A 12065-nucleotide genomic window follows, 5' to 3' on the forward strand; every position below is an offset into this window, starting at 1 on the left:
TTTGTCTGGTCCAATGAACTCCTATTCTCCCCCAACACACACTTATTGTGTGTTAGCATCCACATATAAGAGAGAACATTTGGTCTTTGTTTTTTTTGGGATTGGTTTATTTAGCTTAGCACGAGAGGCACCTGTCCCATTATTTACCAGCAAATGCCATGTTTTCATTCTTCTTTAAGGCTGAGTAATAGTCCATTGTGTATACATACCCCATTTTCTTTATCCATTCATTGGTTGAAGGACACCTAGGTTGGTTTCATGGCTTGGCTATTGTGAATTGAGCTGCTATAAACATTGATGTGGCTGCATCACCACAGTATCCTGATTTTAAATCCTTTGGGTATATGCTGAGGAGTGGGATAACTGAATCAAATCTTGATCCATTTCTGAGGAATCTCCTAACTGTTTTCTATAATGGTTGCACCAATTTGCAGTCCCACCAGCAATGTATGAGTGAAACTTTCCCCCTACATCCTTGCCAACAGTTTTTGTTATCTGAAAGTTGGGGACATAGCTTTGTGCAGTGGAGGGGGTTGTGGTTGTGGAGTTAAGGAGGCAGGGCTGGAGGTCCCTGTTGTCTTGATTTTTCGTCCCAAACCCAAGATAAAACCATATGCACCTTTTAGGAATACTGTAGGGATTACAGGGGATTTTGTATATTAAGTACTTAACACAGCACTTCATAAACAGTAAGGGTAGAATCCTGTTAGGTCAGTTGTCAAAGTTAATTTTATTTGATCAGACATTATGGGGTGGCAAGATTTTTTTCATCTCTTGTAAAGATCAATTTTATTTTGCCTTATCTCTATGATATCACATATTTTCTTGCATGTTAAAAATAAATCTTAAAGGTTATTAAAAGAACTTACAAATTTTCCTATCAATCAGTACTCAAAATAAGTTCTCAGGCCAACATGACTTGTTTCAGATGGGGGTTACGGGAGTCAGGTCAGCCAGGCGTTTTCCCAAAAAAGAAAAGGGGGTGGGTTTCCACGGAGAAGACAAAATATTTCAAGATGCCGAGTGGTAGGCGAAACTCAGACACCGTCGTGCAGGGAAAAGGCTTCATATGGTTTAAACTTCACAACACACTCCTTTCAGGAAGCAGCAGTGCAGTATCTGAAGGGTTTGTTCCCCAGCAGGAGGTGAGGATGAGGTGCCCAACCCAAGCCGTGGCTACTTGCTCTGCTACACAAGTCTGTGGCCTGTGACGTTGGCTCCCTGGTGCTCTTTCCTTGCACCTACCTGCTGCTGCGTCCTCCGTGGGAGATTCATTGAGAGCTCAGCCTTACGTTCTGGAGACGCCAAGCTTCCATTTTTGAGCAATGAGGTAACAGTTATCTGAAGCCAAATGCAAGCGTTTTAGGTTTCCTTCCCCCCATAATACCTCCGGGCGTGTTCGACTGTTCTCTCCATACTTACCCGGCTCTTCCTCGACTTCAGATCTGATGACTGTGATGAAGCCTGAGTCTCTTCTGTGGGCTCTGGCAGCTGCCTTGCTGGGGGACTCCACAAAGGGAGTCGAGCCAGGTCTCCACCGACATTTTCTGCAAAGCACCAGACAGTGATCATCTTATCCGTCCCAACTACTCACCTCTGCAGTGGTCACACTCAAGCAGCCACAGACAATGCACAGATGAGCAGGTGCATCTGAGTTCCAATAAACTTTATTCTCAACACCCAGCAGTGGGCAGGATTTGGCCTCTGCACAGTAGTTTGCCAACCCTCAGTTATATCATGGGTAAAGGTCTAACAGTTTCCTTTGAACTATTATTTGGAGTTGTGAGGGTTATTTGTGTGTGTGTGTGTGTGTGTGTGTGTGTGAACTTTCTATAGGATCCACTTACGTAATTGAACACTAATCTAGGTGATGCAGAGAAGGTAATTTGTAGATGTGGTTAACATCTGAAAACACTAGGTGGTAAATAAAAGAGATTGCCCTCAGTATTGTGGGCTCAAGACAAACAAGACAAAACAAAACAACAACAACAAAAAATAAGGTTTTCCTGGGAAGAAACAATTTGACCTTAACTGAGCACTATCAAGTCTTGCCTGGTTTCCATCTTCCTAGCCTGCCTATAACCAGCTGATCTCTAAGACAAACCTCTCCACACCTATCTTTTTGGTTTGATGTCTGTGGAGTACTCTTGACTAGGTCAGAAGTCTTGTGCCTTAGGAATATTTCTCACCCTAAAGGCTCAGCCTTCTTTAGCATATTGTCTTTCTACGTCAATTTGCTGATCTGTCCATCCACTCCTCCATTCTTCCCAGTCTTTCCCATCTCATAAATGGTGTCCTCAATGTCCTCTACTGTGACCAGCGTCCCTGAAGTCACTTCAGCCTCCTGCTTTGCCTGAGACGCGTTTCTTCCCCCACCCACCCTGTTTCCGTGGCTCCCTGCTGTTCCCAGGCCCACCTGCCACAGCTGCCTGCACTCCCCTCGTTCCCTTCTCCTAAGGTCCACCCAGAGAGCACAGAAACCTCAGCTCACGCCTTGCTGCTCTGTGAGGCCCCGTCAGGACTCCCATTCACTCAGACGCACATGCAGACCTTTCCTCCCTTGCTGGTCTCTGCCCATCTTCCCAACATGTCACAGGCGACTGTTTCCTTCCTTGCTCCGGGAACACTGGCCTCTGGGCACATCCCTAAAGGCCGCCCTTACCCCTGCCCTGGGGCCTCACGGCCTCCCATCAAAGTCTGGAACAGTCTTCCGGGCTCCAGTCCCTCCTCATCTCAGACCTCTGTTCTCCTATCACGGGTTTCAATGGTTCTCTGCCAACAACGTCTCCCATCCCCACCACAGCATCCCTGGGTGTTGGGCCTCAGAGTCTCTCGTCGCTGGTCATTTGCTATCTGTCTCTTGCACTAAGAAGCACGCTGTGAGGACGGAGGCTCGCTGGCTAGTTCACAGCTCAGGCCAGAGCTTAGCACAGAGTCAACCACAACCCAGAGAATGAGACGGGGCGAGCTAGATGTCAGCGGCTGAGCCAAGTGAGCTTAAGGGGTTCACAGAGCAGGTGGGTCCTGCCTAAGGAAAGCTTCTGGTCTCCTGGGAGACACTGGCCACTGAAAAACAGTACAACTAAGAGAAAAATCAAAATCACCCAAGCCCAGCAAAGAGACACACCGAGATGGTGTGGTGGAAGCCAGACCTTTCCAGGGCGGAGGAACACTTTCCCGAGGAAGTGCAGCTCAGCTGGACTTGAGAGGTGAGCGCCAGAGCCCTGGAGCAGCACCCAGGAAGAGGAAACGGCAGGTGTGCAGATACCGGGCACATTCAAGGCACAGATGGTCCGCGAGGCGCAAGAGCAGAGGGGCGGGTGGTGTGGGGAGGAAGGACAGGCCTGGAAGCCAGGAGGTGTGGGCCACCTGGAACATGTCAGTCCCCACCAGAAGAGCAAAGGGGGAGGCAGGGGGCTGAGGAAGATGCTGTCATCCAGTTCACGTCCCTGTGACGAGTCTGCTGCATTGTGGGGACAGATGCACACGGGGGTGGGGGTGGAGACAGAGGGGTCAGTGAGGAGGTCTGGTGAGACACAGTGTAACTTCGAGTGGAGGGAAGTGGGGAGAGAGGAGCCGTCAGACTAAGAGGAGCAGCAGGGCTTGGGCAGGCACTGGCTGCAGCAGTGTGGCGGGCAGGGCTGGGCTCCTGGTTAGCCCCATGGTGGGTGGTGCAGCTACCTGGCCATGCCTGGGGGCAGGGTCCAGTTAGTGCCTGTGTCATCTGGGCTGCCACAGCATCTCATGTGGGGTCCAGCCTCCTGAGACTCAGAAGAGAAGAGAGCCCCATGTCTTGGGGTCCTGGGACAGCACACCTCCCACTGCACCCAGATGCTTTGGCAGGTGCCTGTTGTCCCCGGAGCCGCTGCTGCACCCCTGGTGGTCCTGGACCCATGGTGGCTTAGCTGCCTGAATTTGCTTTGTAGCCATGTGTAACCCACATTTAGTATCAAACTTTCTGCTCTATTTTCATAAGATCATCTTGTAAAGATAAGGCTTTTGTTTCAATTTTGCTATATTCAAAAGCAAAGTATAAGTATCTCCCCTGGGCCCCCTTGCTAAACCACCATCAGAGTCCAAGAGATGCCAGCCGTGGAGAAGCCGAACCTTGGGAGAAAGGGCCCAAGGATTTCCCTCCTGCTTCCACCTGAGCCTCCTTTTCATGTTCACAGTGACATGTGTTAAAACCACCCTTAGGTCTTTTGAAAAATGGAGACAGAAAAAAAAAAAAACCACGAGGAAGAAGATCAACTGCTGTGCTGTAGCCTCTGATTTTATATGTGCTGTAGCCTCTGATTTTATATGGGTGTAATGAACAGCACTTTTTATAACCATAAAAATGAGGGGGCTGTGGGTGTAGCTCAGCGGCAGAGCACTTGCTAGTATGTGTGAGACCCTGGCTTCGATCCTCAGCAAAGCAAAACAAACAGCAACAACCAAACCAAAAATAAACCATAAAAAACGAGCAGTTGATGCTCATATATTTATACGCTCTGGATTTCTATGCCCAGAACTTCTGAATTCTTGCCTCCTTTACCCACCTGCCCATCATTTAACATTTGGCACAGTGATGTTATGCAAAATTATAGGAAATATGTGAGAAAAAAGAGGGAATAAAAAGCTTAGTTCTCGATGAACTGTAACTCAAAACAGGATGCACTCTGCTCCTCAGTGGACGGGTCACTGAACTGACCCACTTATTGGCAGATGCACTTGCTCTCTCTGTCAAGTGTGTCATTAAGGATGAAAGGGTTAATGAGGCTCTGAACTAATAGGCAGCTGATCAGTAATCACTGACCTTTGGAAAGAATTTCTAGTCAAAGGCAGACATCAAAACAGCATTTAAAGCAAAGCATGTGCCGAGTTGCTAAGTGCTGTCTTTGGTTTTACCTGTGCCTGCTCTGAGGGTCTCTGTCCTATTAAGAAAGGGACTTTCACCCTCTTTGGGTTTCTGGAATCTTCTTCTAACTTGTCGAACATGATTCCGAGGTACGGAGGGCGCTGGTAGGTAGTTGGTCACGAGGAGGTGTGTCCAGGAGTGAACAGGTACCCAGCTCAGAGGCCAGGTGTGTCCAGTGTGGTCAGAAGGCAGACATTGAAGGCAACCTCGAGGGTTGCTTCTGCCAAGCTGCCAAGCTGTCGGGAGGCAGAACCAGGCCTGGGGATGATGGGACACAAACCCCGAGTGCCAGCCAAGGTGCAGCTCCACTGAGTGACAGCTGGAGGACAGGGTCAGCTACGTGGAGAACAGAGTCCTCTGCCTGCCAGCACCCCTCCCCCCACCCAGGGCAGAGCATGCTGAGAGTGACCAGCCTGCGTCACCCGGCCCTGCTCCTCCCCACAGTGGCCGCCCCTAAGGAGGATGTGTCCTCTGTGCAGCCTTCTCTCTTGCCGTCCCCGTAGCCACCTCCTGCCAAACACAGGAACACACAAGGCCTAACTGGCTCGTGGGTCAGTCAACCCCGCGTCCATGTGGGCTCTACCTCCCAGTGTGAGTTTATACGAAATGGGATTAAAGGGCGAGGATCAGAAGGGAAGACAGAGGTAGGTGAGCCTCTGTGGCCAGGTAAATGCTGATGTTCTTCCCGCCAGTCCTTGAAGGGAGCCCCGGGCTGGTCCAGTGGGTACACAGGGACCTATTTCCTGCTTGCTTTCGTCAGCTTCCTCATCCTCAATGGGAGGTCTCTGCTGGGCCTCCATTTTCCTGGCCAGGCAGTGTTTGGATCCTTCCTTCTCCAGGTACCAGGTGTCCTCCACGTTGCCAGATGTGCCACTCAGAGCTGGCCCAGAGGAAGGAAGAGGAGGAGAGCTTCACTTACCAAGGGCTGCTGGCCCTCTGATTCCCCTCTCCCTGCTCCCCAGACGCTGCCATTATTCATTAACTGTTTACATCCACACCCGTGGGCCACCCTGGTAGGGCAAGCTTCTACAAATTTGGAGAAATCAGACTTTTGAAAACTTGACTTCTTGGAAGCTGATTCCCAGAGTCCCAACCTTCTCCACCTTGATGTTTGCAAATACAAGACACCGGGTGGTGTTCTTCCCAGGGGATGGCGGTGGAGAGGGAAGTTAGACTTTTTGGTTCAAAGTACTTGGATTTTTAAGTAGTGAAAACATTATGTAAACAGGATGTTGTACTCAAATTTTGTTTGCTTCCTTAGTTTTGAAATGTCTCAGTTATAAAAACACTGAAGGCTGTGCTAAACATTAGATCTGACGCAGCTTCATGTATATATTGCAGGCCGTATAGTTTTACTAGCATAGGGATGAATTTCAGTCTGCACCATCTCTGTGCACAAGAAATATTTTCCTTTATAATTTAACTTTGGGATCAAGGTCCCTTGGGGTGGTGGAAGTGAAGTCTGCCCATCTGGGGTTTTCCAGCCCTTCTGGGGTTGTACTTAATCTCAGGGGGAAGATGGAGGGCTTGCTCAGTGCTTGCGACTTGGATGTCTGTTCAGAATTCTGATGCTCTAGGCTTTGCTTTCCAGGCCTCTCAGGTCTCCTTGTCTCCCTGCCCATTTCTTGACCTGTCTGTGGACCGAGTCACTGCTCCATATCTGTACCCAGTGTTCATTCTGCCCCTTCCCTCCACACTCACTGGACGGGGGCAACCCCATGAGGCTGGGAGTGAGGACACCCAAGTGCTCCGCTGTTACTGCACCCCACAGGGACCCTGGGAGCACTGCAAGGCTGCCGTGGGACTTTATCCACACGGGCATGTCAACTTCGGGTCTTGCTATTTCTCTTTCTCTCTCTGACACACACACACACACACACACACACACACACCAGGGATTAAACCCAGGGACACTTAACCACAGAGCCTCACCCCCAGCCTTTTTAAATTTTTTATTTATTTTGAGACAGGGTGTCCCTCAGTTGCAGAGACTGGCTTTGAACTTGCGATCCTCCTGCCTCAGCTTCGTGCTGGGATTAAAGGTGTGCTCCACCTGGCTGGTTATTGCCATCTCTGGAGGCTCCACCTGTGGCTTGGCCTGGGTCCAGGTTGGTGCCCAATTCCATTATTTGCTCAGAGTCTCTCTTTATCTGAGTCCCCACCTTTTAACTCTGAGTTTCCTCCTCTCTCCAGTTGGAAGACCACTTTTCCTCCCAGGGGCACAGGAGTTAGAAGGCTTCCACTTGGAACCTAGACCTGGGCGTCTCTGAAGCACTTCCTCTGCTGTGTGCTGCAACGTTGCTCACCTGAGCTCGTGGGTTCTGCTCTTTCTGGTTTCTCAGATGAAGGAAAGCAACAAAATGTCCCAACAAATATGGACGGGCAATGCCAGTCAACTCTGAAGAGTGTTACCTGAAGCAAGTCACGTTCTTTTACATGAACTCTGCTTACTAAATGATTACCAGCTGCATGCGTACCTCTTGGACCTTACGGGACAAAATGTCTGTAACACACCTTATCTCCTTAAGGCCTAGCAATTTAAGAACAAAGAGATTTTTAAAATGACCTGCCTGTGAGTGAAGAGCTTGATCACTGTCTGCAAACCAAGCCCCTGTCAATGCAGGTGAGAGGACACGCTGTCCGAGCATGGGGGTGTTTCTCAGGTAGGTTTGGTGCTGTGTTCTGGGATCCGTGTCCAGAGTTCAAAATTACTACTTTACCTCTGACAGAAAGTAATGGAGTCATGATTTCCCAAGGGGTTGGCCACCCCAAGTTCAGATCCTATTTTAAATGGCAAATCATGGTTTATATGCAAACCTCATTCATAGATAAACCAGTGTGGAAAGGGGTCTTCCATAGAAGGTGCTGATTAGCACTTTATTATCCAAAAAAAAAAAAAAAGTATCTGGATGAGGCTCACCGTTCAGCCCCTCTCAGGAAGTCCCAGAATTGAATTTGGATGATTCGTGAGAGATTAAGCCCACTAGGTTCTGGGATCCCATTGCCAGTTGATTCCTGGGCTCAAGTTATAGCTTTGCTCATCCCTTCCCTCCAGAGTCCCCTCTATCACCACGTCCACAACCTTCTGCAGGCAGATCAAAGACTCAGGTGCCAGGTGACTGCTGGTTACCATGCACGGGAAGCAGAGACTCACTTTGTTCGAAATGGGCTGCCTAACAAGAGGCCTCCCCTCCTCCCAGGGTTTAATGTACAGCTTTGCTGGATTCTGTAATTCTGGACTGATTGATTTTTATCATTTCTACTAGAAAATATTACAATGCAATCAGTATTTTTTTCCTTAAATTGTAAATTTGTTTGAGAGAACATTACTCCAAATCCATCTTCCCACTCCATCCACAGGGTCCAGGCATGTGGCTGGTCATGGATATGCCCCCAGGCCATATCAACAGAGAGTCTTGCTTGCAAATCTCCCTCAAGGAAAATTCATGTTGGTTGCAGAGATGACATCACCCTGTACTCGGCTTGACTTTGTGATCCCAGAGACTTGTCAGCTATCACTTGTATTCTGTGCAACAACATAATTTACCTCAAGGCTTAGCAGAAAAAGCTTTATCTTATTGCTAGATTTGCTTAAGAACAATATACGGTCTGCATTTGTAGTCCATACATGGTAGTGTAGGATTTAAAATAGAGTTGTTCTTGGAAATAACAGTTGGGGAAAATGTCTTTTAACATGTTAATAAACTTATGTTCTATTTCATTGCAGAAGGAGAGGTAAAGTGGCTTAAAAATACGCTACTTCAACATAATAAACATTTGAGCAATATCTAACAGGCATTTTCAAGAAGCCGAATAAAGGGCCAAGGGTCTGAAGTTAGCAGGGCTGAGTGGCAGCCTTTGTTGTTGGTGGGAGGTGGACCACAAATTTGGTTCTGGGACTAATGTGGCCAGAACATTAGATGCAAATGAAATTCACCCGAGTTGCATCTTGATAAGGCGTTTGCTGGTCAGTTTCTCAGGAAACATGTATCCCACCCATGTTGGGAGAGGAACGATTTTCTCCTTGAGTCGTCTCTGGGAACCTTTCTATAGAGAATGAGTGAACTCGCAGCCAGCTCTGAACAGGAGAAATGCCAAGGCATGTTCCCTGTTCCACAGACCACAAGTCAGCAAGGAACAGCAGGGCAGAGCAAAGAGAGAGCACCCTGCTTAGTCTTGGTGACGATTCCCGCGTCAGGGACTGCTCCTTTTTTTCTGTACCCATGGATCCAGTGTAGAAGCTTGTCCCAGGATCCAGCCAGCAAATTGCAGATGGGACTCAGCCCCCAGCAAAGTGATTCCAACCAGTGAGACAAACAGCTGGAGAGCCTTCGGGGCACAGCTCCCAGGGCCAGCTGCAGTGCGGTGGGCAGTGCATCCCTGCCCTAAAGGCTGCCCAGCAGGCTGCCACCTCACCTGGGCAGTCAAGCTGGGAATTTCCCCTCTCCTGGGACGTGCATGCGGCAGTGTCCTAGGGAAAGAAGCCCTGGGAAGAGAAGAGGGCGTGTACAGTATTTTCCTGGCCGATCCCTGGAGAAGAGGATGCAGGACTGGAGGTCTGTCTCATCTCTTCAATTTTGTGGTCCCCTGTTTGTCGGGGCCACCCTGCACACGAGCTGAGCACACCCCCTTAGCCTTGAGTAGGGAGGGTATTGGACCAGCATTGCACGTGGTGCGAAGCAAGTGGGCTTTACCTTTGCTCGTCAAGGAAGTGCAGCTCTGGGCCTGGGCGTCACCCAATGGGGTTGGACTACACCCCCTGATTCTTGTAACAGTCTCTTGCCTTATTTGGGTGGAATATTCTATCGAATGTCTTTTCCCTAATAAACACAGAGGTTCCGGGTGCGCTTTCCCTCTTGCCTCTCTTGCTCTTCTTGCCCTTCAGCATAGGAGCTGACCCCTGAGGTCACAGAGCTGTCCCTGACCCCCGAAAAGGTATTTCCGCATTTGTGTGGTCTTTTCCTTGCCAGCCCAATTCTCGCAGAGTGACCCTGAATCCATCACCCGGGTGGGACCCGGTTCATAAAATACCTGTTCATAAAATTGTGCTGTTGGGCTTGGGTGACATGCTGCAAAGATGAGTAATAAGATTTTGTCCTTGAGTCCACAGTTACCAATGCTCTCTCCCCTCTAAGGGATGACAAGCCTATACAAATTAAATGGTAGAATCCTGGTGCCTTAGAGCTGTAGGTTTGGACAGAGAGCAGGCACTGTCTTCATGGCAACAACAGAGAGTCATCAATACTCTTCCCCAGATTCAAGAAATTGAAAAATGTCAATTCATCTGCAAGCTGGATCGGCAAGCTTGGAACCCTGGTGCAGCAGATGGTGGCTTGCTCCCAGATGCCAAGGGGACTCTGGGCTGAAACGCTCTGTGCTGACTCCTGACCTCCATCCTGTGTTCATTTGGTCCATCTGCCTCCAAGGCAGGTTGCCCGTGTAAGAACTGGACAATCACTGTGGCTGCAGTTTGTCAAGCAGCTTCCTGGTGGCAGGCTGTGCTGCCTGGCCATTTTGCAACCTGAATGACCACCTCTGTGAGGCAGTACAGGCAAAGCAGAGCTGGTGGCAGCTGCCTAGGGCTTCATCTGAAGTGACAGTGTCGGGCAAATTCCAAGAGCAATTATTCAGCCTTGGCACCAGCCTGGGCTGGGGATAGGCTCGCTCAAGTGCTTTTGACATTCTAAATACCAGGAGGTCTTTTTCCATAGAAAGCTGAGACGGCTGTGCAAGGCATCGGTACCACAGACAATCACTCAGGCAGTGGAGAGGAAGAAGGTGGAACTAGAGGTACTGAATACAAGTAAAAGGGGATTTCTGCTTTTTTACTCTGCAAATTTGAGGATTCTAAAGGTTAGTGTCTCACTCTGTTGGGTGCCGCTGTCATGAAATAGCTGAAGCAGGTTAACATAATAAATAAAAGAGGTTTATTTTGACTCACAGTTTTAGAGGTCTCAGTCCAAGTGTCCATACCGTGATGGCTTTCTTGCTGGAAGTCTCGAGGCAGTGCAAGGCATCCCCTGGCAAGAGTTGGGGGTGGCGGACACAAATGCATGTATCTCCTCTGTTTCTCTCTCCCTCTTTTTATAAAGGCACCAGATTCAACCCTGGGATTCCATCCTGATGGATTTAGCTGATCCTGACCAAGGGCCCCACCTCTTAACAAAATCCTCTCTGGGTTCAGGGACTCCCAGGCCCTCTGGAGGTTATAGTCCAGGTCTCAGCTAAAGGGACCCAAGCTGGGGGATCCTCTCAGCAGCACTTGGTTCCTCCCTGGCTGTTGATCTGAGCCTTCATCCTCCTTAATTCCTTGACCCTTGAGTTCCCAAATTGACAGCTTGTTTTATCATAGCAAGCAGGGGTGAAGGGAGTACAGGAAGGAAGTCAGTCTTTCACAGCCTCATCTCATAAATGGTGAGTTATTGGTCCAGCCCCCCACGAGGAAGTGGGGATTACGTGGGAGAAGGGTCCTTGGGAGCTACTGTAGAAGCTCCCAGCACAGAAACTAATCGATATTTGACTGTGACTATTATTATTCCTTACCTAGAATTATTTGGAATAAATTGAAGATAGTATAGCAATAAAATAGAAATTGATTTTTTTTTTCCTGAAAAACACCATGCTTGTGATACTTTATTGAAATAAACTATTGGGCTTATTGGACAAACTTAAATAATATCACATTTGCTTCTTTAATGTCTTCTTCCCCAGTTTCCAGGACAGGAGAAGTCCTATCACCAGTTAAAGATCTCCATTAACTGGAAATACTCACTATCGCTGGAATTGCCAGCTAAAAATTTTCAACAATAAATTGAAATAGAAGATGAGCCAGAAAGAGGAAAACACAGCTACCCTCCAAAGGGTGAGGGTGACCCCTTGGGCTGGGTATTTTTTAAAACATTGCGTTTATCTGGTGCCTACTGTGAGTTAGTCAAGACTCGGGAACTTGGCATTGTCTTTGTTTCCTCTTACATAACCCCACGAGCCTGGGATGGCCACATTCCACAGATGGAGGTGCCATTGTGGGAGGGTTGACAGAGCAGACCTGTGGCACAGCCCAGGCCAGAGCCCGGACTCGAACTGTGAGCCTCACAACCCTCCTTCTTTCTAGGTTCAGAATGTGCTTTCATAGGTTGTTTCTCTGGGCAGTTTAAAAATGCATGTA

General features: G+C 48.7%; 2 long non-coding RNA genes across 5 annotated transcripts; one reads left to right on the top strand and one right to left on the bottom strand.

Annotated features, from left to right (window-relative positions):
• Positions 1-711: 711 nt before the first annotated feature.
• LOC124083654 (uncharacterized) lies at positions 712-11212 on the bottom strand. Of its 2 annotated transcripts, none has more exons than XR_006848855.1 (3): positions 10842-11212; positions 1423-1547; positions 712-1341 (listed from the first exon to the last, which is right to left on the bottom strand). It is a non-coding gene; the product is annotated as an uncharacterized LOC124083654 (long non-coding RNA). The 2 variants fall into 2 exon arrangements; XR_006848854.1 differs by lacking the exon at positions 10842-11212 and adding an exon at positions 4891-5265.
• On the top strand, positions 5365-8687 carry LOC124083653 (uncharacterized). Of its 3 annotated transcripts, none has more exons than XR_006848852.2 (4): positions 5365-5544; positions 6871-7008; positions 7094-7563; positions 8261-8687. It is a non-coding gene; the product is annotated as an uncharacterized LOC124083653 (long non-coding RNA). The 3 variants fall into 3 exon arrangements; XR_006848853.2 differs by having other exon boundaries at positions 7094-7523; XR_006848851.2 differs by having other exon boundaries at positions 5366-5544; positions 7094-8687.
• Positions 11213-12065: the final 853 nt, after the last annotated feature.

The sequence above is a fragment of the Marmota monax genome, unplaced genomic scaffold (assembly GCF_021218885.2).
Source record: "Marmota monax isolate L192 unplaced genomic scaffold, Marmota_monax_Labrador192_F-V1.1 WCK01_AAM20220418_F8-fsc00082, whole genome shotgun sequence".
Taxonomy (NCBI): Eukaryota; Metazoa; Chordata; class Mammalia; order Rodentia; family Sciuridae; genus Marmota; species Marmota monax.